The sequence below is a fragment of the Carettochelys insculpta genome, chromosome 5 (genome assembly GCF_033958435.1).
Source record: "Carettochelys insculpta isolate YL-2023 chromosome 5, ASM3395843v1, whole genome shotgun sequence".
NCBI lineage: Eukaryota > Metazoa > Chordata > Testudines > Carettochelyidae > Carettochelys > Carettochelys insculpta.
This window is the reverse complement of record NC_134141.1, coordinates 62,811,671-62,839,598: the sequence shown is the minus strand read 5'-3', so window position 1 is coordinate 62,839,598 and position 27,928 is coordinate 62,811,671. Positions and strand designations below refer to the sequence as shown.

At 42.8% G+C, this 27,928-nt stretch overlaps 1 protein-coding gene and 1 long non-coding RNA gene across 6 annotated transcripts in view; one reads left to right on the top strand and one right to left on the bottom strand.

The window, feature by feature from the left end:
- The window catches only part of LOC142013111 (uncharacterized), a 90,716-nt gene extending 75,631 nt beyond the window's left edge, over window positions 1-15,085 (bottom strand). For both annotated transcript variants that reach the window (XR_012645546.1, XR_012645545.1), the window contains exon 1: window positions 14,849-15,085. This is a non-coding gene — a long non-coding RNA (uncharacterized LOC142013111). The remainder of the gene's footprint in view (window positions 1-14,848) is intronic.
- Window positions 15,086-15,222: 137 nt separating this feature from the next.
- Window positions 15,223-27,928, top strand: part of APC (APC regulator of Wnt signaling pathway) — a 175,222-nt gene continuing 162,516 nt past the window's right edge. For all 4 annotated transcript variants that reach the window (XM_074995225.1, XM_074995224.1, XM_074995227.1 and 1 more), the window contains exon 1: window positions 15,223-15,483. The gene's annotated coding sequence lies outside the window, so the exon portion shown is untranslated. The remainder of the gene's footprint in view (window positions 15,484-27,928) is intronic.

Below are 27,928 nucleotides of genomic sequence, written 5' to 3'. Positions count from 1 at the left end.
TCACAAGGTGCAAAAATTGAGAACACATTTATCCACAAATGATGTCACATCACTGATTCTGTTGCACCAGCAATATCTGAGTCTGGTATTCTTTGTCTGGTTGGTCTTGTTCCTCACCTTATCATTGTTCCGGGACAGTGTGGTGATATTAGCAATGGCTCTGTTTTCTCCTTGCAGTACTTATTTGTAGATTCTGATCTCACAACTTGGCCTTCAAAGCATTTTCCCAAGATCTGCAATTTGCTCATGCAGCTTCCCATAAATAGCTGCTACTGCAGAACACGCTCTTGCAAAATTTTCCATTAATTTCAGGTAACAGATCCCTGAGTGCACAATTCTAATTTTCCTTTACAGGCTACGTACCCTGTGCCGCCTCTTGTCTTTAAGTCTATCAGTGGTTTTTGCAAGCCTGAGGCTTCTAGCCATTTGCTTGGTCTTGAAAATCTTAGGTGGGGTTTGTTTTTCCTTTCTGCTGAGTATTTCCATTTTGTAGGTGCTGGTGGAAGTAAAAAATGTACTTTATATGCCAAAAAAGAAGTAGACATCTGGGGCTTCCATATCCTTCTCTTCCATACTAGCTATGCCACACAGTGATTCCAACTTTTCCAAATACACGTTTGGCAGCCATTTAAGGTATTTCATCATATGCATTTGTGATGAGGTACACCAACCCCATACTGAGCCAAAAGGGATAAGTGAGCAGCTATGGGTGCAGTCACCCTCACTATACTACACCAGTGTCAAACCTGGAGACACCCTCTCTCCCCCTCTCTTTTTTAAGGTCCTTGATGCTACAAGAGCAAATTCACACACCCCTGCAAGACAAGAGAGTCATGCAGCAGGGAGATCCGTGACAAGGTCAGGCCAGAGGACTAAAGAGGAGTAGTCCTACTGGAATCCAGGAAGTAGGCAGGCATAAACCTGTGGAAACAGGAATTAACAAGACTGAACCTTGCTCAGGTAGGCCCTGACCACTAGGAAGGAAAGTAGATCTCTGATTCTTAGCAAGAAAAGTCTGGCTGAGTTGGACTGCTATCAGATACAGCCTCCCCAAAGAAAGCCAGGCCTGCAACAGGAAGCCCAATGAAGTTGTGAAAGAGTGGCAGCACAGGAGTCCACACAGTACTCTGTGCATTGGTGCAGGGGTCTCCCAGAAGCAGGTAAACTAGTGATAAGTCCAGGACTGCCCTAGGAGCAGAATGGAAAAAAAAACCCTTCCTAAGCGGAACTCAAGCTGACGGAACAATATGGGAATGAAGTAGTAGGACTGGTCAACTCAGGGCAGCCATACCCTGGACAGAGACCACTTAATATACGTCAGTGGGGTCCCGCACAGTCCCCACATTTATTTTCAGTGCATTCGTTGGGGTATTAAGCTGTATCCCAGCATGGGGGTCCAACTCAGCTGTGGAGAGCACACTGCATAGCTGGTAGTGAAACTTGCCTCCAGCCTCACACATCCCGCCATGGGTAAGGCCTGAGATCATTTCAGGGACATATAGAAGAGGTAGGCAGGACCCCCTAGAAACCCGTTATATTTAGACCCAAATATCCCACATGAGGGGAATTTGAACCCAGTGAGTCTCATTGGTGCAGGTGAACTGATGGATTCTGGAGAACTGGATCCCAGATAGGGATGTAAAATCCCATTTAATCAGTTAACTGGTTAAATGCTACGTTTAACCAGTTAACCATTTAAATGGGGTGGGGGCAGGTTGCTAGGGAGGCCATTCCAGCCTGGCTTGGCTGTAGCAGCCCTGCTACCATGGACAGGAGTGCTCCAGACGGGCTGGTGAGCCCCTGCTCGTGGCATGCTGAGACCAGGGCTGGTCTGGCCCAGAAGGAGCATCTCTGCCTGCAGGCTGCCCCAGATACACGGTGCTCCAGCCCAGCCAGAGAATTCCTTGACTGTGGGAACGGGACTGCCTCAGCCCCTTCCCATCTGCCTTCCTCAGGGCTGCCACAGACAGGAATGACTCCGGCCTGGCTGTGGCACCCTGTTCGGGGCAGCCCTGTGCAGCTGGAGCAACCCTCTGCTTAAGGCAGGCAGAGGGCTGCTTCAGCCCGGACTGGTTAACTGTATCCAATAAATCTCATCCATTTAAGGCAAGGCTTATTGGTTAAGGGCTTAAACATTAACATCCCTTGTCCCAGACAACAACGTCTCCTGCCTTGACAAGAAGCTGGCAACAGCCCCTTCGCCTGCTTGTCCTGGCTAGGAATGTATAAAGTTGCCACTAATTTCTGTATGTGTAACCAGAATAACATCTAGTTGGAAATACTGATGGCTTCTTTAGTCCCCCTCCTGTTGGCGGACACCCTCTTTGAGAATACACCAATGGACCCATTGTTCCTCTCAAAAAGAGCACAGCAGAGTATAAATAGAAAATGGCAATAGCAGGTTGTCATGAAAATACTCCAAGGCAGTTCCTGCATGCCCAATGAACTCTAAAGCCATTGCTACAGAATTGATCAAGCTCTTTGCCAAGTTTTGGGATGCATGAAAGACCTTTACTGATCAGGGAACCATCACACTATAGGTAATGAAAGAACTGTGCAATCTTATAAAAATCAAGGCCATTTACATCTCTGTATATCACCCCAGAAAAGACTGTCTGATAGAGTATTTCAACCAGTTTTTGAAACAAACGCCACAAAAATCTTATCATTACAGAACTTCACCATTGAGACCAACAGCTCTCAGCCCCCTACTTGTGATGCAGGCAATTCCCCAGTCATCTAGTTTGATCTCCTGCTTGTTAACTTCACACAAACACTCAACACTTTGGGCACAATGAAAGAGAATCTGCATAATGTCCAGTGGTGTCAAGAATGTGCTTTTAAACAGGGAAGCTTGTCTCTGAATGTTTAAGCATGGAGACCATGTCCTCTTACTACTCTCTAATACAGATTCTAAACTTTTGACCCTGTTGACAGGGCCCCTATGAGGTAATAAGACAGGTAGTACTAGTTAATTATGAAATGAGGCTCACTGATACAAGGAAGATGGAATAAAGTTATCATGTACATGTTTTATAACTCTGGGAAACACAAACACCGCCCCCCCCACCGCCGCCGACTTAGGTGGAGGTTGCATTGTTCCAAATTTCATGTAACTGAGAGAGCCAGGAAACTGACCAGCGCAGCAGCACTGGTCAGTTTCTTGTCTCCTGTGAGTGGCCACAGCCAAGAGCTCCCCCCGCCCACACAGGAGATGGGAAACTGACTAGTGCAGTTGTTAGTTTAGATAGGCTTTCAGTCACTTTTACATGATGTTGTGTAGCTCTGCAGTGCGCAATTAGATGACACAGTGGTTAAAATGCCAGGTGATAGTTTATATCAGAACTCTAAGTCTTGCCACTTGCAAGAGTTGCATCACAGCTATGTCTACCCTGGCCAAAGAAACACTGTTAGCAGTGTGAGTGGTGGCAATGAAGAATCTGGCTACCATCCCTGACAGGAGCTGGGAAACCATTCCTGTCAGGGGTGGCAGCCTGACTCTTGCCACCCCTGACAGGAGTCAGGAAACTGACCAGCACAGCAATGGCAGCCAGTTTCCCTGCTCCTGTGAGTAGTGGGGAGCTGGCACCGGGCTCCCAGCTGCCCACCACTCACAGGAGCCAAGAAACTGAGCAGCACAGCCGTGCTGGTCAGTTTCCCCGCTCCTCTGAGTGGCAGGAAGCCCAGAGCCAGGCACCAGCTCCTCGCTGCTCAGAGCTGAGTTAACCCAAGATTCACACAACGTAAGGATTTTTATAGTTTCATATCCTTATCAGCCAGAATGGAGAAACCAGGTGCCCTGTGGCTCTGGGCACTGTACAGGTTTGGGAGAATCTCTAACCAGGGCAAAAAACTAAGGTACAGCAGCTGGCGGTCTCCTTCTCAACAGCCCTGCCCAGGCAATCTTGTTTAGTTTACCACTGTACACACACACAGCAGAGGCAGTGAGAGAAAAACACTTCAACCACTACCCAAGAAGATGCATGAAGTTGTATTGCAGGAACTCCAAGCTATGGTGAAACTGGGGATTTTACAGGAATTACACAGGGACTTGGAGGAGCCCTGTTGCGGTGGTTTGTGCTAACAGTGTTTCTTTGGCCAGGGTAGACATAGCTGTGATTTAACTCTTGCAAGTGGTAAGACTTGGAGTTCTGATATAAACTATCACCTGGCATTTTAACCACGGCCTCATCTAATTGCGCACTGCAGAGCTCTACAACATCATGGAAAAATGACTGAAAGCCTATCTAAACTAAATCTCCCATGACTGCAGCTACAGTGTGGTAACAATAGTGGGAAATTTTAAGAAAAAATGTCAGGCATAGGTAATGGCCAAGAATGAGCTTTATAATACCTTTACATGAAATTATAAACTGGCGTGGAGCTTGCTGGAAGAATCTCTCCAGCAGACTTTGGTTTTACTGTACTGATAAAACAAAGCAGCAGAAACCTAGCACTTTAAAGACTAACAAAATGATTTATTCAGTGATGAGCATTCATGGGACAGACCCACTTCAACTGATCTGAAGAAGTGGGTCTCTCCCACAAAAGCTCATCACCGAATAAATCATTTTGTTAGTCTTTAAAGTGCTACATTCTGCTGTTTTGTTTTGTTGGAGTACAGACTAACCCAGCTACCTCTACCTCTCTGTTACTATTCACTGAACTGAGGCATTATCTCCTGGCTATTCAATGAGTGACAAAACACATTCTAGTAATCAACATAGTGTGCTGAATAGTGATGTTCATCTGAATTTCACAGAACTGAAGGGTTATTACAGGACAAAAACTCCTGTCACACATCAGACTAAGATAGGATGAAACGTGAAGATTGTTCTAATTTTCAAAGTAAAGCTGAATATTTAATGTCCCTTTCTCCATCCATAAGCATTGGTGGTCAACCCATAACCATCTTACACTTTTCAGATGACACTGTTGGACTGGCAGGGAGTGAAAAAGAATTAGATAACCTTGTTAAATGCCTAAATAAAACTTCAACAAAATATGGCATGGAAATTAACACAGAAAAGACAAAACTCATGACCACCAATCCTAAGGGCACATCTGCACAAATATCCATAAAACAACAAACTGGAAGAAGTAAAACAATTTAAATACTTCGGGTCGATCATCTCTGATGCAGGTACAAAACCAGAACTACACGCCAGAACAGCAATAACAACTGCAGCAATGGCAAAATTAAAACCAATCTAGAAAGACAAAAACATATCTCTAAAGTCAAAAGGAAGGCTCATACAAGCTCTTGTACACTCCATCTTTTTACTTGCCTGTGAGACCTGGACTCTGACAGCAGAACTAGAGTGCAAGATCAAGGCCCTTGAAATGAAAGTATATGGCAAGCTTTTTAACATCCCCTCCACGGCACATATTAGTAACAAAGAGGTCAGAACCATCATCAACTCAGCAATAGGACCTCATTACGACCTACCATCTAGAAAGAAAGAGAGTAAATGAAGATGGTATGGACACGTAACGAGATCATTCAGGCCTGTCCAAGACCATACAGCAAGGTACAGTCAACAGCAAAAGGAGATGTGGCAGACAGAAAAAACAATGGATAGACAACATTAAAGAATGGACAGGGATGAGTTTTGCTGCAACTCAAGAATTGGCACACAACCGCCAAAGACAGAGAGACACTATAAGGAATGTTGTCATGAAGGTGCCCCAACAACCTCGGTCAAGGGACTGATGATGATTTCTCCATCCATTTTTTTTCTAATAGGGTACTCAAAACACAAGCAGTTGGTTCACAAAAACCAAAACCAAAACAAAGCAAGCAGTCTTGTAGTACCCTAAGGACTCGCCATTTTATTTATTAGATGATGCGCTTTTGTGGGTAAAAAGACCACTTCACCAGATTCATCCACCTCTGAAAGAGTTGGTTCAGTTGGGCTGCACTGCAATAGTGAGAGATGGAAATTATCTGTTAGTACATTGAGTCCACACCACTGCAAGTTTTGGGGTTTATTTCCCCAATAAAGGTCATGCAAGTGATTATATACAAACAATTGAGAGGGTTAGGAGGGCACAACTTCATTTGGAACAATTCTTAGGAGCTTGCTGTAAATATGATGTTTTCACGGCTTTTACTTTGGTTTGAATTCCACGTTACACCAACTGACTAATCATTCACTTTTGCTGTACTCAGCTCACTGGAGGATAAAAGCCATTCTAACCTGTCAGTGTCACTTTTTGTGTTAGAAGCAATTAAGTCAGCAAACTCCTGCATCTCTACTTTATGAGTCCAGAGCTTTGTATTGGCTACGGTATAAACTGCCTACCAATGCTATTTTTCTCCCTCTGCATTGAAGCAAGCAGTTTGGCTGGACCTCAGAAATGCTCACTGGAATGTTAAACAAGCTGCAAAGTCAACTTCCCAAATGACAGTAGGAGAAATTGAGCTGAAGTGAAAAATTATACGTAGTAGTTACTGATGTACTAATTCTTCTAAAATTAACACTGAAAGCTTGAAAATTTCAATTCACAGGAGAAATACGTTTTTAAGCTTTTGCTTTTAATTAAATTAATCCATTTCAGGGCTGAATAAAGGCAGTATCTTTTTTAAAAAAATCCTTTTTTTATAATGTGGTAGGAATGAATCAAAACAAGACACCCACAGAGTGCATGATCATCGATACCTGGCTCTCTCACACCATAAGTCGGTAGCTCGTTTTCCATTTAGTTAATGTCCAGATAATAATGACAAACATAAATAAAGTAGATAATTCCAGCTAGCAACAGAAACTAAATTTCTGGATTTGGCAAAAGGCTGAATATTATGTTCCCATTGACTTCAGCAGGAATGAAGCACTTTCAGTATCTCTCGCCATCACCCTTTAAATTGGGGGTCAGCAACCTTTCTGAGTGCCAAAATGTGACCTTTTGACCTCTATGAACAGTTGGAGTGCTGAAGATACTTTTTACAGTCACTAATAGTCCTACTTACAACAGTTTCATAAATAAATAAATAAAGATGCAGAGCTTTCCTGCTTAGCACAGGGCTCGGTCACATTGTAGCATGGAGTTTTGCAAACTCATAGCTTTCAAAAAGGAGAGTCAGGCTCTGCTCACCTTCAAAACACTTTAGTTTAAACTTGTGCAGGACTATTAAACTAATGCCCCTATGCACGACTTGCTCTTAGCAACACAAACATGAGCTTATAATGTTAGAAAATTTGCCACACTGAGTAGCTCTGATCAGATAATAATGATCTATTGCTAACAGCATATTCATGTTAAAAGCTGACCAACGGCAGCACTGTACAGCAGACCCCCCGACTTACACGATTTTGACTTGTGGGCTTCTTGGAATAATGAGAGTCGAAATCAACAATTACTGCCCAATTGCCGCACCCACGCTGCCCCTCCCACCAGGCCCTGCTGCACCCCCGGCCCCTCTTCACTCTTTGCTGCCCATCTGAACACTTTAGGGGCTTGGCACCCACGGTGAAGATGGTGGCAGCTCCAAACGCCCCCCAGCTGGCATGATGTTGGTCCTCGCAGTGCTCACCCTGCTGATCTCGCCACCCTGGTCGTGCTGCTCATGGCACTTACCCTGTTGCCTCTCCACCCCTCCCCATCCCGACTTACACAAAATACGACTTGTGTGTGGTTACCCAGGAACACAACCTGTACGTAAGTCAGGGTTTTACTGTAAACTGCTTTCACGTTTGGCTCACTCCCTGGCCTACTGGTCTAGCTGCAGTAAAGGAGATAGGTGGAAAAGTTTGGAAACACAAAATTCACCTCTTTGGGTGCAGAGTGGCATAAGCAGCAGAAAACCCCCAGGTCAGGTCACACCACCCAGCACTGCTGGCTGCACCATGGTGAAGTGTTGCAACCTCAAACTGACTGGGAACAATATGGGAATGAGGTAGTGGGTCCGGTCAAGTCAGGGCAGCCAAACTCTGGTTATCTTTGAAAACTTGTGGTGATCAAGAGAGGTCCCGGATGACTGGAAAAAGGCAAATATACTACCCATTTTTAAAAAAGGAAAGGAGGACAATCCAGGGAACTATAAACTGGGCAGCTTTACCTCAGTCTCTGGAAAAATCATGGAAGGAATCCTCAAAGAATCCATTCTGAAGCACTTGCAAGAAGGGAAACTGATTAAGAGCAGTCAATGTGGATTCACCAAGGGCAAGTCATGCTTGACCTACCAGATTAGCTTCTATGATGAGGTAACTGGCTCTATGGACATGGGGAAGTCAATGCAATTGATATACCTTGACTTTAGCAAATTTTTTGATACAGTGTCTCACAATATTCTTGCCTGAAAGTTAAGAAAGTATGTATTGGACCCATGGGCTGTAATGGGGATAGAAAGCTGGCTAGATGGTCAGGTCCACTGGGTAACATAGCTTGATGTCTGGTTGGCAGTTAGTTTCAAGTGGAGTGCCTCAAGAATCGGTTCTTGGGCAGGTATTGCTCAACATTTTTATTAATGACTTGGATGAGGGAATGGATTGCATCCTCAGCAAATCTGCAGTTGACACTAAGCTCGGGGGACAGGCAGATATGTTAGAGGGTAGGGATAGGGTCTAGAGTGACCTAGATAAATTGGAGGCCTGGCCCAAAAGGTGAGGTTAAAAAAGGAGAAGTGCAGAGTCCTGCATGTAGGATGGAAGAATCCCAATCATGTTACAGGCTGGGGACCGAATGGCTAAGTAGCAATGCAGCAAAAAATGACCTGGGGTTTGCAGTAGCTGAATAGCTGGCTATGAGTCAACAGTGTGCCTTTGTAGCTATGTAGGCTTATAGCATACTGGGGTGCATTATGAGGAGCAGTTTCAGCAGATCTAGAGAAGTTATTTCCCTTTATTTGGCACTGGTGAGGCCACATCTGGGGTATTACATGCAGTTCCGGGCCTCTCAGTATAGAAAGGATGTGAATGCATTGGAGAGGGTCCAGCAGAGGGCAACAAATGATAATGGGGCTGGGGCACACAACCTATGAGGTGGAGTTGAGGGATCTGGGCTTATTTAGTTTTTATAAGAGAAGAGTGAGGGGTGATTTGACAGTTGCCTTCAACCTCCTGAAGGGGGGATCTAAAGAAGATGGAGAGAAGCTGTTCTCAGGGGTGACAGATGGCAGAACAAGGAACAATGGTCCGAAGTTAGAGGGAGAGGTGTAGGTTGGATATTAGGAAAAACTATTTCACCAGGAGGGTGGTGAAGCACTGGAATGTGTTGCCTAGAGAGGTGGTGGATTCTCCATCCTTAGAAGTTTTTAAGTCCTGGCTTGGCAAAGTCCTGGCTGGGATGATTTAGTTGGGGTCGATCCTGCTTTAGGCAAGGGGCTGGACTAGACGACCTCCTGAGGTCCCTCCCACCCCTAGGATTCTATGATTCTAAGCGTGGTGTCCGAGGAATGGGACTTGCGGTGCTGCAGCTGCTCTCCTTGCCCTGTACAATGAGTAGAGTCGGGGGCAGTAGTGAGTGGTACCATGAATATAGGAGAACAATGTGAAGGGAGGAGCTGCAGAAGAACACAGGGAACTGAGGGAGCAGGGTAGGCAATGAGCAGGAGACAGACAAGGGAAGCGAGCAGTAGGGCTTGGAGGAAGGAAGGGAAGTGGAGCAGGTGGGCAGGAAGGGAGGGAGGGGTGAGCACTGATCTGTTCAGCACCTGGAACTGCTTCCTCAGCTCTGCATGCAGTCAGCCTGAGCCAGCCTAAGTCCCAGCTGAGCAATCGGCACCTCACCAGAAACATCTGCACTGAGCTTAGCAAAACTGCCCCACAACCCTTGAGGAGAGGGGCTTGAGAGGACCCCCACACCAGGGATTACTGCTGCCCAGAGCTAGTGTGTGGGGAGTGGGGATTCTGGTCACCCCTGACTTCCACCCCCAGCCCCTTCCTTGTCCCTTATGTGCCTAGCTCTGCATATGTGCACTTGGAGTGTAACAGAGAGATGGCACCTGCCTGGATATGCAGCCAGCCAGCTCTGCACAGAGCACCTTCAAACCTCCCCTCTCCCGCACTGGGGTGCAGGCTGGTTGCTCCAGGGCAGGGCACTGAGCTCAGCTCTGAGTGTCTGGCCCTGGCCCCATGCTTTAGCAATGTCCCTGTGGCAGGGGCTCCAGCCCTGTGCTCTGGCTGGGGCCTCAAGGCAGGGGCTCTGGCCCTGGTCCCATGCTGCAGTGAGGGCTCCAGCCCCCTCCCTTGCTGTCTGAATGGGGAAGAAGGGGGAAGGACTGTGCTCCTGCTGTGCACCAGAGTACATCAGTTTGTGCGCCAGGGCTGCCAACCACTACTGTAAGTATATAAAATGAGACATTATTAGCCACTGACAACCACCCTCGTAGAAGATCATGTAGTAAGAGCAACAGCAATTCATCCCTTATTAAGAATATGACAGAGTTCTACAACAGTGGTCAAAAACAGCTTACAGCACTATTACTACATTATTTTGGTCCATCGTTCTAGTTTGATCATTTTACAGAATGTGGAAATACATAGTCACGTACCTAGTATCCACATTATGCTCTAAACTGGAGTAAGTAAAGCGTGTGATTTAAGAAGACAGTTTAAATACGTTATATTTTGGCTGACGGACTCACACCAAATTTAAGGAACCTTCAAAAAAAGGCTTTTTCAAATTGGTGCCAACATTTAAACAAAGAAAAAATGAAGATATAAACAAACTACGCTGACAGTATATAGTTATAGGCCTCACACTATAATTACTGGAGCACTGAAAATGTGCTTTGCATTATGGAGTATGCTCAGACATGAACCAGCTTTGCCAATTACTGGATTTAAGATAGTGTTTTAAAACTAGCTGTGTTTTTCACAGAATAGATTCTGTCTGCTTAAGTCTGTAGAGAAACTGTTATCCTTTGTTTGTGCATTAGACTCTCACTGTGGAAATGATTTTGATAATGTATATGGAACTGTAAGACTTCATAGGAATAAATTGATTGGAAAAGATGGGATTTGAGCAGAAAGCCTTCATTCTGAGGAACATATTTTTGATGCCAAGGCAAACTTTTATAAAGGGGGGAGCTGAGATGTAGAAGGTGAAAGGGCCCAGGAGAAGACCTCAAAACCACTAAAAACTTGCAGCTGGCCTTTCTGGGGTTGAATGGACGCAGGGGGTCTCTGACTCACTTCAGCCATTTCCCTTAATAGAGACAGCTTGATAAGCATTTGGTCAGCCTCTGGATCACTTCCTAGTAATATCCAGTTTCTGTTATTTGGGCGTATTTTTTTGCAGTTCCTCAAAATGGCAGCCATTATATTACCCTTCCCTCCAAGGCATTTCTTCCTGTGAGTTCCAGGAATACTTGCTTGGATGCCACTTACAGGACAGTGCTGTTGTCAGATGGGCTTATATATTTTTGAGCCACAAGAAATGCTAGTCACACTGCTTTTGTTACTAGGGCAATGGAGACTCGATCCTGAACTAGTCTGGTCACAAATCAGACATTACTGTGACATGTCAGTAATGTTTCTAAAGTTGCCCAGCTGCCTGCTTTTACTCAGAATGTAGTTTTTAACCATATGTTTTATGGCTAGGGTCACCACCATCAATAATTTTTCTGTAAATCACAGGCATTTGTGGTGTAACAATTGGACTCTGATTCCATTACAAACTTCAGTAATGAGTTCTGCCTTTTTTATAGCAGTTGTGGTAGACCTTTATAGAAGAGCTATCTAAATCTAGGCATTATCCCCTTTCACTCAGTGCAACAGACAAGGTTTTGAGTAATGGAAAGAATTACTTTTGAGGCTCACACTGTTGCTTCTTTCTCTACTTCATTCTTCTTTTACTCTAAAGCAAACACCAAGGAGAGCTTTTTAAAGCCATAGACTTCCATGAGAGTCTCAAAGGCTTATACCTCCACTGAATTTATTCAAATGTTGGAACAATCTCCCTGCCTCTTTATCACTTATGCCAGTCAGCACTTTCTTTGGAAGGCACTAAGCACTTCGCTGGCAGCACTAGTTGAGTTCAAATGTCTTCAGATGTCTGGGACTGCAGAACTCAATCAGTCATTCCCTGGACTGAACTCGAAGCATTTGCCCACAAATATTCAAGTTTCTCACCTCCCCATTTTCTTTCTCACTCACCCCAGAAATAATGTATGGACCTTTCCCCATGCAATTATCTTTGCCCTGCAGACTCAAGAACATGCTGCACTGACTTTCGTTTTATGCAAGTGCAAAGAAACATGGGGCTCTAAGGATGTGTGTCAATTTTCAGTCCTATAACAAAGAGGACAGATTTTTTTTTTTTTTTGCATTAGAGTCCAATATATTTTTCCTCTGCTTCCTTTAATCCCATAAATCTTATGGTAAAATAAGTCAGATCAGTGGTTACTCTTAGTGCTTCTCTGATCCAGGGTTTCTAATCTAATAAAGTAACTGGTGGAGCCTTCCTGAATTTAGATTTGCCGTAACAAGACCAGGTTTATTTTTGAGCCATCTTTAAAGTCATAAAGAATCTCTTTGCTTTAACAACAAGAATTTAGCAGTAGGGATATATTAGCGAACACCTGACCAAGATGGTAACAATCACTGTGAAATGCTAAGGGAGCTTTGGGTATTTTATTATAGAGAGGGATACTACAAAAATAATGTGGGATTTCAACTATCCTCATATTGACTGGATACAAGTAACCTCAGGATGGGATGCAGAAATAAAGTTTCTTGACACATAATATATCTGTTTCTTGGAGCAGCTGGTTCTAGAACACGCAGAAGGAGAGGCAATTTTTGATTTAGCTCTAAGTGGAAATAGGATCTGGTCCAGGAAGTGAATATAGCTGGACTGCTTGGAAATACAGTACAACCCTGGTCATTTGACATAAACAGACGGACAGATGGTCAGATAGCCTGAAATGTCAGATAATCGGGGGGTGGGTCATGGGGTGTAGGCTGCCCAGGTCCCTTCCATGGGATGGGATGGGTACAGTACTGGCTGCCACAGGTTTGGGGGTAGATTATCTGATTCCCCATTATCCAACATTCCGTTTTATCGCATGCTACCCTGGTTGGCGTCAGATAAACGGAATGTTGGCCCACCAGGAATTGGATAATGGGGGTTACACTGCAGAGAATTAATTAAATTTAACATCCCAGTGGTAGGAAAAAAATCCACCACAGCATCCTAACATTGTGGCATTTAATTTCAGAAAGGTGAATTACACAAGATGTGTGAAGACTAACACGGCTACCTCTCCATTACTACGCAAAATGAGGTTCAATAGCAATTAAAAGATATAGTGTCAAAACTGAAATCCCTGCAAGCTGCATGGAAACTTTTCAAACAATTTGGAACAGCTAGACTAAACCTCCAAGTAATGGCAAAATGTTTAAAGAACATCAGAAAATTGCATTAGGTTATTTTTCTTTCACTTCATGACTCTGATGAAGTAGCTGCAAATCATGAAAGCATATGCCATAATGCAATTGTTAGTTTGCAAGGTGCCACTGGACTTGTTGTTCTTCCTGAAACAGAGCAAATGTCTCTCTCTGGAAACTGGGTCTGTGTTTGAGGTCTTCACCCACTTGGGCACCAGCTACCCAGTGGCAGCAGGCAGTCCAGAGGATGCACAGGGGGAGGGGAGGAAGAGCACACAGGAGTGGGGAAACAGCAAGCAAGCTGCAGTACTAGGAGGTCCAGCACCCAGCCAGAACTTCTGATAAAGGGGATGCACCTAGTAAGCACAAAATCCTCCACTCCTGTCCCCACGCATCCTCTCTGCAGTCCCAGGCCTACATCTTCTCCCACCATTCACACCCCCACTCCCTCTAGAAGCCTGTACCCTCACCTCCTCTTACACCCCCAGGCCAGAACCTACACGCAGCATCCAGACTCTGTCCCAGACCCTGACCTTTCACCCCTTCTGCACTCAATCTAAAGCTCCAACTCAGAGCCCACACCCAATCTCTGTTTCTGAGTCTGCACCCTCCATTCCAATCCCCAGACCAGAGCCTGCACCCAGAGTCCATCCCAGAGCCTGGATCCCAGATCACCTCCTGAAACCAAATCTTATCCCAGTAGCTGCACCCTCCTGCAACCCAATCCCCTGCCCTAGCCCAGAGGCTGTACCAAGCACCCAAACTCTCAGAGCTCACACCTCCTCCTGCACCTCAACTCTTGCCCTAGCCCAAAACCTGCACCCAGCCTGAAAACCCCCTCCCATAGCCCACATTTCTCGCCAACCCAAAGTCCCTCCCAGGGACTTTGACAGGTGGAGGTGGGGGTTTGCAGGCTCTGGGCATCACCTACATTTCTCCAAACCTGCTATCCCCGCCTACATCTGAATGCAGGTGATAGAATTTCAACTTCTTACCCTTCCATAGAGCCCAATGACTTGTCTTTCATCGGATAACTTGTAGAAGTCAGTAGTTTTGATTGGAAGACTGCAAGGCACAGAGAATCCACCTCTTCCCTTGGTAGTTTGTGCTAACTGTTAATCACCATGAACACGAGACTTAATTTTCAGTTTGTCTGGGCTTTAACTTTCAACCCCTGATGCTTTCTATGTCTACCTGTGCTAGAACAAGTCTTGTGGCACCTTATAGACAAACAGATATTTTGGAGGATAAGCTCTGGTGGGAAAAGACCATCTTCAGGGTCTTGCAAAAACAAGAAGTCCTGTAGCACCTTATAGACTAACCAATACTTTGGAGCATAAGCTTTGCTGGCCACCAAAGCTTATGCTTCCTCCAAAATATCTGTTACTCTCCAACGTGTCACAGGACTTCTTGCTGTTTTTGCAGATACAGACTAGCAGGGTACCTCTCTGGTACTTGCCTGTGCAGGTTACTCGGCCCTGTAATATCCTCTTTCGCCTTTCTGTGGAGATACTTACCCAGCTCCCAGCTTGCTCTAACTCGCTGAGCAGACTGAGCTCTTCATGCGGCTCTGCAGCAGCCTCTCCTTTTTCGCGCGCCGACACAGAACACGCGCCCGCCCCGAAACAGAGCGGACACAGCAACAGCTCGCAGCAGGTGTGTGTAGAAGGGAGGGGGAGGCGCCTTCCTTCACGCAGGCGCTTTAGCTCTACGCGCCGATTCCAGTCTGCCAGGGCCGGCGGTAGGAGCCGAGAGTCGTCATCCCCGCTCCCAACCCCCGGCCGCGCCTGCGCGGTGTATTCTGCCCGGCAAGATGGCGGCGGGGAGACCAGTCCGGGAGGGGGCGTGAGGGGGACGGCCGGGTGGCGGGGCTGTGGCGGGGGTAGCTGGAGCTGCGGGCCGGAGGGACGGTCGGAGGCGCCGGGGCTGCCCGGCCTGCGCCGCGGGCATGAGGAGCCGGGGCTGCGGGCCGGGGGTTGGCCCCTGCCTGTGAGAAGGGGGAGTGTCTGCCGGGCCCAGCGCCCCGTATGTGCGACCGTGTCCGGTCCGGTCCGGCCCGGCCCGGCCTGGCCCGGCTGCGCTTTCGCCTCTTGCCTGGGGCCGACCTGGAGTCGGAGGAGTCGCCGCGGCTGGGTGGGGAGCGAGCAGGCAGGTGAGTGAGCAAGAGCCGGGCCCGCCGTGGGCTGCTGCCCGTCCCGCGTGGCACTGCCAGTCCCCAGCACACACACCCCCCTAGCACACCGGCCCCGTATGCTGCCCCCCAGGAGCCCCTAGTCCCCAGAGTCTGTGAGCTCCTGAGCCAGGCTGCCCACTTTCAGGGGGTGGTTAAATGACTCTTTCCCTCCGCTGATGGCCGGTAGGCTGATGGAGGTCCCCGCAGTGTCTGGCTGGTGAGCTCTCCCCAGGAAAGGAGAGGTGATGTTTTGTCTAAAGCACTGATTAACTTGGGACTACTCTATCTAGTCTATAAGGTGCCACGAGACTTCTTCTTGTTCTCCAAGCTACAGACTAACACGGCTACCTCTCTGATACTTTATCTAGATGGGAGTTCAGTACCCAGCTCTGCTGTAACATAAATCCTGTAATATACAGCTTACTTAATGCTTCATCACTGGGTTTGAAAAAAACTCCCAGATATCTGATAGCTAGTGGATGCTTGCAGCAAAACCTTTGAGAAGCCAGTTCTTTCTGCATCTGTGAAGGGGGAGGTTACATTTAAAAGTAAAGTTTCAGCCACCAGCTTGTTGCTAAAGAGTACCTCCCTCACTGATTCTTTATACGAAGCCTTGTGAAGGCTACTGGGGATTATTCTGCTTCTTATAATTAATGTAATGTAATGTAACTTCTCCTTTTGACCACAGCCTATGTATTGTGGTTTTCTGAGCCTTTCTCTCTCCTCATAGATTAAAGAGGACACATGACACCTCTGTTTCACTTTGCAGCTTCACTGGGTGACAGGATGTTTTGACTAACAGCTCTAAAATTTATCAGCATCCGATTAGCTCTCAGGGCATTAGTGAAATTATGAATGATGACAGCAGCACCCTCTAGTAGGTGATCCAGCATCTGTTGAGGTTTGAAAAGCTGATTTTGGAAGTCATAGAGCTAGAAGCCTTAAAACTTGGAGTTTAAAAAAAAAAAAAAGGAAATTCTGCAGAAACTGATAGTTTAGTCTCACAACTTGTGATCCTTACAGGAAAGGTGTGTTTTTGTTTGTGTGTGTGTGCTCCTTATTGGGCCAGGGAGTTGATTTTTATCATGCCATGCTTACATTTGAAATAATAGTTTAACTGTTCTTGCAGTGGTCCTGGTTTGATTTTCTTTGCTCTGTTTTAAATTACAAGGAATATTAATTTATTTTTAGCTGGGGCTTCAAAAATTGTGATATGAAAGCTTTCCCTTTTTTTTTTTTTAAACTGAATTTGATTAAGTTGTTTATGTCTGGTGGCTCATGCCAGGTGGCTCTTGCCAGTCCTAAGGACCCAGGCAATGTGAGTCAAATTAAAGTGTAGATCATAAAATTCTACACCGTACTTTTCTTATTTGGACTTAGTGTTTCGTTGATACAGCTCTTTCCCTTCTACTCTGTAAAAGGCTTTGTGACACATGCAGCATGAGGACTTTGCAACTGAAAGCATATCCTCCTGCGGGATAATAGCTATCATCTGAGCCCTCAAGGAATATAGGGGTATTCTGAGTTTAACAAAGAATGTGAATGATTTACCTGGCAAAAGGACAGCTATTTATTATTGGTGTACAGTACCTAAAAACATCTGGCAACTTTTTTTCTTCAGATTTTATTTAATTCTGTATCCCCTTGTGTTGTGATGGCATGAATGTGTAATTTTTTCCTCCTTTGTCTTTCTTCTGTGTGCAGTGAAATGTATTAAGCATACTAGTACCTCAAGTAAAAGTATATTAAAACAGAAACAGACAATACTTCATGCTCAAATCTGAGCTTTAATTTAGCTTTAGATACCTAAACTTTTGCATTTTGAAATGTTGTAACTGTGTAAAAATTACAGTTGTAGTTTCATTTGATTTAAAACATCAGACATCAAAGGCCGTAAACGGGGGTAGGGCTTGTGTTTTACCTTATTGAAAGATACAATAATCAAGCTTCATGAGGAAATAAGTCTTGCTAAAAGAGAGCTCAGGTGTTTGAGAATAAATGTGACTGGTGGAAAATTAAATACTTAACATAATTTTCCAGTCTTGGGTTTGGCTTTTGTGTGCATCATCTTTTAATTAACTTCTATAAAGAAGCCTATCAAAGATGGTCCTATAAAGTTCTGGGAAGTGGGCTAAAGGACTCTCCTCAGCCTGTAGGGAGGATCTACTGAGTCGAAGAACTCAAATGAATACTTTATATAAATAACAAGAAAACCGAGGCAGGTGTGATAGTTAAAGGGTCAAAATAAGGGAACTGGAAGGAGACACTGAGCAGAGAACACTGGACAGTACCTACTGCTCCTCAAAAGCATCAGTGAGCCAGCCCAGAGGAACTCCACCCAGGTGCCAGAACAGATACAAGAAGGAAACAGGCCCCACAGTCGAAGGCCTCACCTTCAGCGTACCTCCCCTTTTTGGTGTTGTGAATGGCCCATTAGTCGGAGGAGGAGGAGGAGGTGGACAATGTGGGGCCCTGGACCCACAGCGCTGGTCAGAGGCACTTGTTCTTGCCACAAACCAACAGATCAAAACACATTTGTATCTTGTCTAAATGATTTCAAAATTGAAAAGTGCAAAAAAAATGTTTTTTCAAGAAATAACCCTTCATTTTTAGCTCTCCTTCAAATGCTTGTCTGATTTACCTCATCATTTCCTGATCATCTCTATTCTTCTAAAGAATTACACATGACATTTCAGAAAGATTCATTTAGGTCAGAGGAGCAATACTATGCTGATAGCTGCTTATTACAGTGGACATCTGCATGTCGCATGTAGTCATGTTTGTGTATTCTTTTACTCAGTTAGAACCCATTGAATTAATGTTAGTTATTCCATTTTCTGTGTTTGGTAATATCCTCGGTGGGTTGTTTGCAAAATGGGTTTGCTCATATAACTAATATAAGATATTTCGTCAATAACCAAAAACAAATGGTAGCAAATATCTTTAATTGATTTTTTTCAACTGGCTTCGTATAAAACTTTTTATTGATCAAAATTAGATAAATGTGGCTCATTTGGTATTGGCTAATGTACTGAAAAAATGTTCGTAGTGTGAGTGAAAGTGACACCCCCCCAAACAGGCTTATGCTAGTTAACTTTCCCCCTGTACACACCTTGTAAAAATTAGTAACTTTTCACAGGATTATTAAATTCTTGTTTTCAGAGTGTTTTTGCTGCATGTTGAATGCTAGGTTGTTATAAAAGTGTGATGAATGACATTCTAACAAACTTTGTTTAGGATAGAGTGCATCTTACATGCTCTTTAATTTTCAAAGTTTCCAGTACTGTTATGTAATACAAATAATAAACTGTGCACAGATCTGAAACCTTTGTGGGGAAAAGTGATAAATCTCAAATATTTTTTTACTCCAAACCAAGTCTGCTGCACAATGGAAGTTGTTGGTTTTCTTTCTTACTTTTGAGTCTATATATATATTAGGAATCTGGCTTTCAGTAGCCTATTTTTTGATGGAATAAGCAGTGAATGAATGGCGCCAGGCTAGTTAGTCAATTGAGTACTAAAATGAATATCTTGATAAGTTAGTAAATTCTCATGTCATAGTACTGACACTGATATTTTGTTCTTAAAAATAATCATATTTTAGGAATATTCTGCAATTTTAGTTTTGTACTAAGATATTTTCAAGGGAGGCTTGAAAAAGAAACTGACTTTGGTCTAGATGAATGTACAAGATTTCATCTCAGAAATGGCCAAAAAATGTGTTGGGCTATGGGAAACAGGAGATTTCAGTGATGGCGCATCAAAAGTGTCACCTGTGGGCTGATTATTAGGATTTTACGCACAATATTGATGTCCTGTCGGATGATATGGAGCGTACAGTAGCTTGTATGTTATTTCTTTCTATCTAGTTCTCCTTTCTTTGTGGAGATATCAGTCACATGCAGGAATTGAATGCATCACAGAATTATTAAATGCAGGGTGGTCTATATATGTTGGACTCCTGAATGGCAGAACAAATCCTTCACCATGCAGGTACCATTCTTTACTGTCCTACTGGAATTTTGAATGTTGCCATTTTCTCTTAAAGAGAGAGGATTGAGTATCATTTAATACGCTGAAATTGACCTTAGCCGTCATATACTGTTTTGTATCTAATGGACTGTGTGATGTCACTAGACAATTGTGTTGCCTTAAGTTAATAGGGGAATATTGGAAAAGTATAACAAATTTCGTGGGAACAATTGCTAATGTGGTATGAGATTCCTCTTGCTTGGATCAGAAAAAACTGAGATGCAGGATAAAAATGGCGAAAAAGATAGTTAAACATTAACATGTCACTGGTATTTTTGTAAAAGTGATTCGTCATTCACTCTCTTTTCCTTGGCTTTCCCAACAGAGTCTTTGTTTTTTTCCCTCTTTTTTTTTTTTTTTGGTCCAGCTATACTCACCAGAAATAAAAGAACAAGCCATGTAAGGGGTGAGGTTAGCCTCTTATATCCATAAGTTTGTACCACCTTTATCTACACTAAGATAATTCTGGGTATGGTTATACTGCAGTGGAAGTTCAAGGTTCACTCTCGGGCTCAAACCTAATTACCTTTCTATCAAGGTATAAATTACACTAACTCATGGCTCAGATCCAGGGTCTCAGGAAGACCTTGTGGTGCGGGAGGGTCCACGCCTGAGTCAAGCCAGAACCAAGGGCTCAAGCCCTATTGCTTTACCCAGTAGACATTAACGCCAAGGGATTCAGATTCTGGGAGTCTGCCATCAGTTTTCCAGAACCCTATAGGACTACTACTTCTGTCCTCTGGATAGTTAAGTTTTCCCAAATCACATCAAGAACAAATGGGTACAGCAGCCCCATTTTTGGGACAGTGCTTGGAAATCTATGATATGGTTGTTTTGACTTGGGTGTGGATAATGCCTTGTTGATGCTGAAGCTCTAGAGTGAGACCAGAGTTCAACAGGTCCTAACTTTTGTATTTAGAAGTGTATAGATGCACAAGCCTGTTTATAACCTTGAGTTCTGCAAATCCTAGGCTTAACTTGTAGCGCGGAGGTGTTCTGTGTGTATCACTCTAAAGGTGAAAACATCTAAGTCTTTGTGAAGCAATGGAAATAGCTCCAAAGTATATCACCAAGTTGAATCATCACTGGCATTTGCAGTTTTTAGCATCCAATTTTAAAGGCTTCAGCTATTTTGACAGTATGAATAGGACCTTTACAATGGACAGCTGCAGGAAATGTAGACCATTCTGATAGCAGAGGTAGCTCAGCCAATCATCAAATTAGTCAACTGCTAATTTGCATGCAACACTTCCTTGGTTATTTGAGAGAGGTTGGATTGCCAGACCAGTGCAGCAGCATGATCTTTCAACTGTGTGTATATATGGACAATAAAGCTATATTTACTGTGCATTTCTACCAAGAAACTTATTTGTAGACTGTTTTAACAATTGATTGCCTCAATATGGTATACAACCACAAGTGATGCTTTGTAGAATTATTTAAAAAGAAATCCTATAATTTATCCTTTTTTCTGATTTCTTTCAGACAACTTTGTTTCAGATTTTTCTCTTTGTCTAACTAGGGTAGCTAATGATGCCTTTCTTTAATTAGTAGACATACAAAAGGATACTTTATGGTATAATTTCCTTTTCAAGAAGTTGATGCTGCTTTGTGTACAACATGTTTACACTGTTCCTTGTTAAGTCACCCAATTTGTCTTAAAAAATCAAACTTTGCTTTTGAAGGGTGAATAAAATACATTTTCTCACACTGGTAGTTTTTGCTGCACCTAGAAGAGCTCTGTTATAGGAACACATGGAATGTAGTTGACGGGGGTGGAGGGGGAAGGAGGGGAGAGAAAGTACTTCAGTGTGTTAGCAAGTGTAATGTCCCCTGGTTTCATACAAAACAAACTACACTGAACTAAGTTACAAAGTTAATCATAACACAAAATCCCTTGGGTGCAGGAACGTTGTGGAGAGCATTAGTTCTCTCCCCTCCCTCCCCATATTATCTGCATTGTGAAAATGACATTTTATCAAGCTTCTGTCAATGTTTATCCACTTGTTCTGCTTGCTGCCAGTTAATGTGCATTCTCAATCTCCATGCTAATCGCTGATGGCCAGAAAAAATGGAATTAAACCAGAAATGCAATTCTAACCAGTTACTTGGAAACAAGTGCCACACACTTAAATTCATACTGCCTCAGATATTTGGGTAAGTAGATGACTATAGCATTACGGTCTGCAACTGTGACGGAATATGTTGTGAGTTAACAACTTTTGACACTAGCAAACTTTTTGAAGCTATTGATCACTTCTGGTACAGAGCTGAAGACCAATCTGAGCAAGAGCAATAAAAGGTGTGTAAATGGCCTAGTTCATCAAAATTGTGTTTGCTTACATGTCTATGGAGTCAGTATTAAAGAATTACTAAATCTTCAGCTGTTCATAGATAATCTTTGGTATACCATTTACATGCAAAATCTTATGAAATGTCATTTAGATTAGAAGGACTCAAGCTTTTGAGCATGATAGTACTAAATATTAAATAATTGAATAATTGTCAATTATTTGCTTATCTTCATACATCAAGATGTTCTAGTTCTTAATCTTTGGTCATTCTCAAACTGGGATAGATTGTGGAGCAGAGTTATAGCTTATTTTTTGTCTTGATGTGTCAAGTTGCTTCACATGAAAATCCAAAAACGTGGTTACTGCAGTGGCCATGATTGTAGGAAGTGACCACTTCCAAGAATACAACTACCTTTTATGTTACCCAATCATAAATAGGAGCTGATTGTGATAAAAGAACGTGAACAGAATAACAGGTGGGTTTGTGACTTGATGTTGCAGTAGAGAGGGAAGGTCAGATATAAATTGAAAATTAATACCTTAACCATTTTTGTATCCTCTGACATCTTTTTAAGATGAAAGATACTTTGCTTTTAGGATGCCTAAAATAGGGAAATGGATGCTAATTTTTTTTTTGGAAATTTCAGTTCTAGGAAACCAAACTTCTTTCTTTGAATTTTGTGGCAGCCCTTTCATTGCTAAATGGAATACTGAAACTTCTGAGAAGTGATAAAAAACCTAGCAAATCTTTAACTGCAGCAATATTAATGAGTACCTCTGTTAGATAAAGTCTGTGCATAAAATTCTCTGAAATAAGACTAGACCCATACAATTGTGAAATTAGTGGTGTCTTAATTCAGATATACTCCATCAATTTTGAGGAGTCTTTGATCCACCTAGTATTAAGTTTAAAGATGTTTTGTTTCATAGTCTAATATTTTATAAAAAAGGCTGAGGGGGGCTTTTTATTTTGAGACAGTGGTCATTGTAAAGGTGTTGCAATGGGATCTATATCAGGCACAAAGTCTTGCACAGAATTTTCACTTTGTGCGACCTGCCATTTGCAGACATTTGTGTCATGCTGCTGCTGTTCGTCTGGTCTATTGTACAGGCTTAATTTGTCCTGATCAGAATAAATAACTGACATTTGTTACTTGCCTCAGTTCATTACCTTAGAGGCATTTGTACACTGAAGATACTTCTGAATCAGAAACAAATGTATGGGGTTTGTTCTGGTTTTCAAGTTGCTACTGGTCCTCAGCTGAAATTAGTCTTTGAGTATGAAGGTAAAAGAAAATACCAGAGTTGTCAACCTCTGGCACCCGGATGATATTGAATAAGATTAAAATGCTGTGTTGTAAATATCTAGGTTTGTCAGGCTTCCCCTTAATACTGGCAGTGCAACAACTTTTCTTTTGTATTCTTCTTTTTCACTTGTGGTGTTAGCTTGGAAGATGCTGACTCCAGGGCCTGAGGTTTGTAGTTCAGAGCATTCTGCCGAACTTCTACATAATAGTTAGAAAGGGACTAGGGAAATGCTTCTCAATAGCACTCCTGTCCACTCCAGGAGGTAAATAGTATCCTTCTTGCAGTCACTGGTGGTTGACTGATAGAGCTTGAATCAACCAAATACAGACTCTTCGTAGATCAGGTCTTATGTCAGAACTACATCCAGATAAAGGCCTGCACCTGGACTTCCAGAGCCTCAGAAATATGGGCCTCTCTTGACCCGTACCTTTTGAGTGCACAGGTAAGTTTTACTTTGTTTTTCAGAGACATGGAGTACTCTTACTGGCCTTAGAAGATTTGTACATCTTAAGTCTCTTTGCTTGCATTCATTTAGACTATCACTGCAATGTTACATTCGTGCATGCAATGCAGTGTGTGAATTAAGATGTCTTTTGGTTTCCTGTAGTTAATATCGAACTGAAAGAGTGTTGGAATTGGTATGGAATTAGGCATTTGACAAAAGGTTTAGATGCCAGCTCCAGTGATGGCCTACTAATTAAATGTCTGAATGTCATTGTTGGAACCTTGAGAACTGAACTTGATTCATCAAGCTTTTTCCAAAAAAAATGTTTCAAGTACAAGAAGTTGAAAAGAGTGAATTGAATGGGGAGAAAGAAACCTTGTTTGCTTCCACCAGTAGATTTGTGAACTGCTTTATTTGCATGGAAAAAGTAGATTTCTGTACGATTGTCTTTATACAGTTCCAAATCCATCTCTCAATTTTACAAGTGAACAAAATGTCAAGTTCTTTTCTCTAACTTTGAACTGGTGCCCAGATTGATATAAAGGTATTAAAGACCCATGTTAAATAACCTGCTCTGTATGCAGTGGTGAAGTTCAGAATCCAGTCAGAAATACAGCAGGATCATCTAGCTTAAATTACGGTATCATCTTCATAAATCTGTTGCTTTTAATTGCATCTGACCATTTTAAAAATATTTTAGGGACATTTCATTGTTTTTGTCTGGCTGATTAGTCATCCAGATAAGCATGACATTTACTTATGTGCACTAAGAAAGAGCAAAGGTAACTCTAAGGGAGACTTTAAAAGGCATATGTAAATATTTATAATGCAGCTTTAGGTAGATTCTCGGGCAAACGATTGTATTCTCATTGCTGTATGATCTTGTGCAATTTGTATTGTTTGAATATTTTTCAGTGGCATGGCAAGTGTTTGTTTCTAATTGAAGCTACATCATCAATTTATTTTGTTCGTATTCCTAAATTTAGTGAACCATTTGTAGTCAGACCTATTTAACAATTCCATTCTGAAATTTTAGCCAGTAATCTGCATTTGGATCTTGCTGAAACATAAGCTTATTGCCTGGTTCCAGAAGAATTTTTGGAAACCAGTGGTCAATGAGTTCTTGGTCCTTTATTGGAAAGAAACTAAAAACTGCACTGGGATCCTGGAGGAAGTGGGGAGATAAATAGCTAAATCACTCCTCAGTGGTTTCTGAAATATAGTAGAAAAGAAGGTAATATGTATATTCAGATTCCAAACTAGCATACTTTATGGGGCAAGGACAGCAGTTCCTATAACAGCCTATAGAAGAACTTCTCACGCACTAGATAAGAGTATACTCTGAGCAGTGGGCATTTTAGGTTAATAGTAAAAGTTCAGATATAACACACATTCAAATCAGTGTAGTGTGCTATTTTTCTAACATTCTGGAAGCTCAGATGAAACCAATGAGACGAGTGCAGCAGTCTGTAACCTGTGGCTTGGGGGCCATGTGTGTCTATTTAAGGACTTCTTTGTGGCTCCCAATACTATAATTGCAAAGTTGTTTTTTTTTTAACCCTTCTGATTATTTTCAATAGATGATTAACCTGTAAAAGCCCACAAATGAACTACTATTATCTAAATAGCAAACGGTATGTGATGTCAAAATGTTGGATAACTCCTGCTCACATCCTTCAGCGAGAGAAGGTTCGGGACTGAAAGTGAGGAAGACAGTGATGCAATAAACATGTATAACATTACAAATCACGTGTGCACAGCTCTTAAAATAGGGGTTACAAAAAATATGGGTCGACATTTATATTTGCTAAGGACTGTCTTGTATTCCCATCCATTGTGGGTCTTGAATTATATATGTAATTTTTTTTACCAAATTGGGAAAGGCTCTTCTTGCGATTTTGTTTGCCAGCCCCTGCTCTAGTGATTCTGAAAGACTTCCTTATCACCATGAACATGTTTATGCTGCTGGACCTTTCTGCAGTGTTTGACACAGTGTTGCTTATATACCTGTATGATGTAGCAGGAGTTGATGATCCAGAATGAAAGTGAGTGCAATAATTTCTGTCTGGCAGAATTCAGAGAACGATGATAGATAACTGCTTTTCCTTTTTAAAGACCTTCCGTCTCCTGCAGAGGCCCACAAGAATCCATACCTTCTTAGTCTTCTCTTGAATATCTATGTGAGGCTGGTAGGATGAGAGTGAGACCTCCTGGGTTTAGTTGCCAGTACTATAACAGCAGCACTCAGCTGTATATATCCTTCTTAACTTACACAACTACTGCTACTACTACTATGTAAGAGTGTCTACAGTAAATTAGCTCTTTGGGGTCTGTGTGAGTGTGTGTGACAAAAGTTTCAATGGAGAAAGTGCTGGTTTAGATGAAAAGTCTAGTACAGTAATAAGGGGGTAATCAGTGAAAGGGTAAGACAGCAGCAGATCTAGTACAAAATAAATATTTCTGTTTCCCCCTTCCCTTCCCTTCTAAACAACATAAAATTAGTCTGCATTCCAAGCAGGGAATGCAATCCAGATCTCCAGGACACCATGATATCATGACATTGAATCTTTGTGGGTTCTGTCCCCATGTCATGGTGCTGGCCAGCCTTCATTGCCTTCATTTGGAGTCAGTAGTGGTAACAGTCAGGCTTCCCTCCATTCTGGGAGCTGTGTGGTTTGTGAGGAATTCCTACATGATATTCAACAGAGGTGTGGTTTGTGGAGAATTCCTAGAATAGTGGATTTTGGAGTTAAATCTCCACCAAGAGATATGGGGCATTCAGTCCTCCAGTCAATTGTTTTGGAGCTCCCTACAGACATAGGGCTTTTCTACACAGGGCATTTTGTTGTACTAACTCAAATTCAAAACAAAAAGCAGTCAAGTAGCACTTCAAAGGCTAGCAAACTAATTCATTAGGTGAGGTTTCGTGGGACAGACCCACTTCTTCAGACCATAGCCATACCAGAACAGACTCAATATTTAAGGCACAGAGAACCAAAAACAGTAATCAAGGAGGACAAATCAGAAAAAAATGATCAAGGTGAGCAAATCAGAGAGTGGAGGGGTGTGGGGGGAAGGTCAAGAATTAAATTAAGCCAAGTGTGCAGACGAGTCCCTACTGTGACTCAGAAAATTCCCATCCTGGTTCAAATCACGTGTGGATGTGCAGAATTTGAATATAAAAGACAGCTTGGCTGCTTCCCTTTGAATAGCGATGCGAAAATTTTTTTTCAGTCACACGCATACTCTTAAGTCATTAACAAAATGGCTTATTCCATTAAAATGTTGACTAACTGGTTTGTGGATCTGGAGTGTTTTGATGTCTGTTTTGTGCCCACTAACCCTTTGTCTAAGGGTGTTAGAAGTCTGTCCAATATACAAAGCATCTGGGCATTGTTGGCACATGATGGCATATATGATGTTAGTAGAGGAGCTTGAGAAAATGCCTGTGATTCTGTGAATAACCTGGTTAGGTCCAAAACAAAAAGCAGTCAAGTAGCACTTTAAAGACTAGCAAAATAGTTTATTAGGTGAGCTTTCATGGGACAGACCCATGGGACAGAGCCAGACCAGAACAGACTCAATATTTAAGACACAGAGAACCAAAAACAGTAAGCAAGGAGGACAAATCAGAAAAAGAAAATCAAGGTGAGCAAATCAGAGAGTGGAGGGGTGGGGGGGAAGATCAAGAATTAGATTGAGTTAAGTATGTAGACGAGCCCCTATAGTGACTCAGAAAGTTCACATCGCGATTTAAACCATGTGTTAATGTTCCGAATTTGAATATAAATGTCAAGTCGTCCACTTCCCTTTCTACAAAGGAGCGATAATTTCTTTTCAGTAACACACATACCTTGAGGTCTTTGACAGAATGGCCCATTCCATTAAAATGTTGACTAACTGGTTTGTGGATCTGGAGTGTTTTGATGTCTGTTTTGTGCCCGTTGACCCTTTGTCTGAGGGAGTTAGAAGAATGTCCAATATACAAAGCATCTGGGCATTGTTGGCGCATGATGGCATATATGATGTTAGTAGAAGAGCATGAGAGAGTGCCTGTGATTCTGTGAGTAACCTGGTTAGGTCCAGTGATGGTATTTCCGGAGAAGATACGTGGACAAAGCTGGCAGCGGGCTTTGTTGCAGGGAAAGGTTCCAGGATCCTCATGAGGTTGGGAGGTTGTCTGTAGGAGAGAACAGGCATGTCACCCAGGGCTTTCTGGAGTGAGGATCCTTACTAACAGCCACAGTCTATACCCCAGGAACACCAGTCCTGGAACAAAGGGAAGTGGATGAATTGACATTTATATTCAAATTCGGAACATTAACACATGGTTTAACTCGTGATG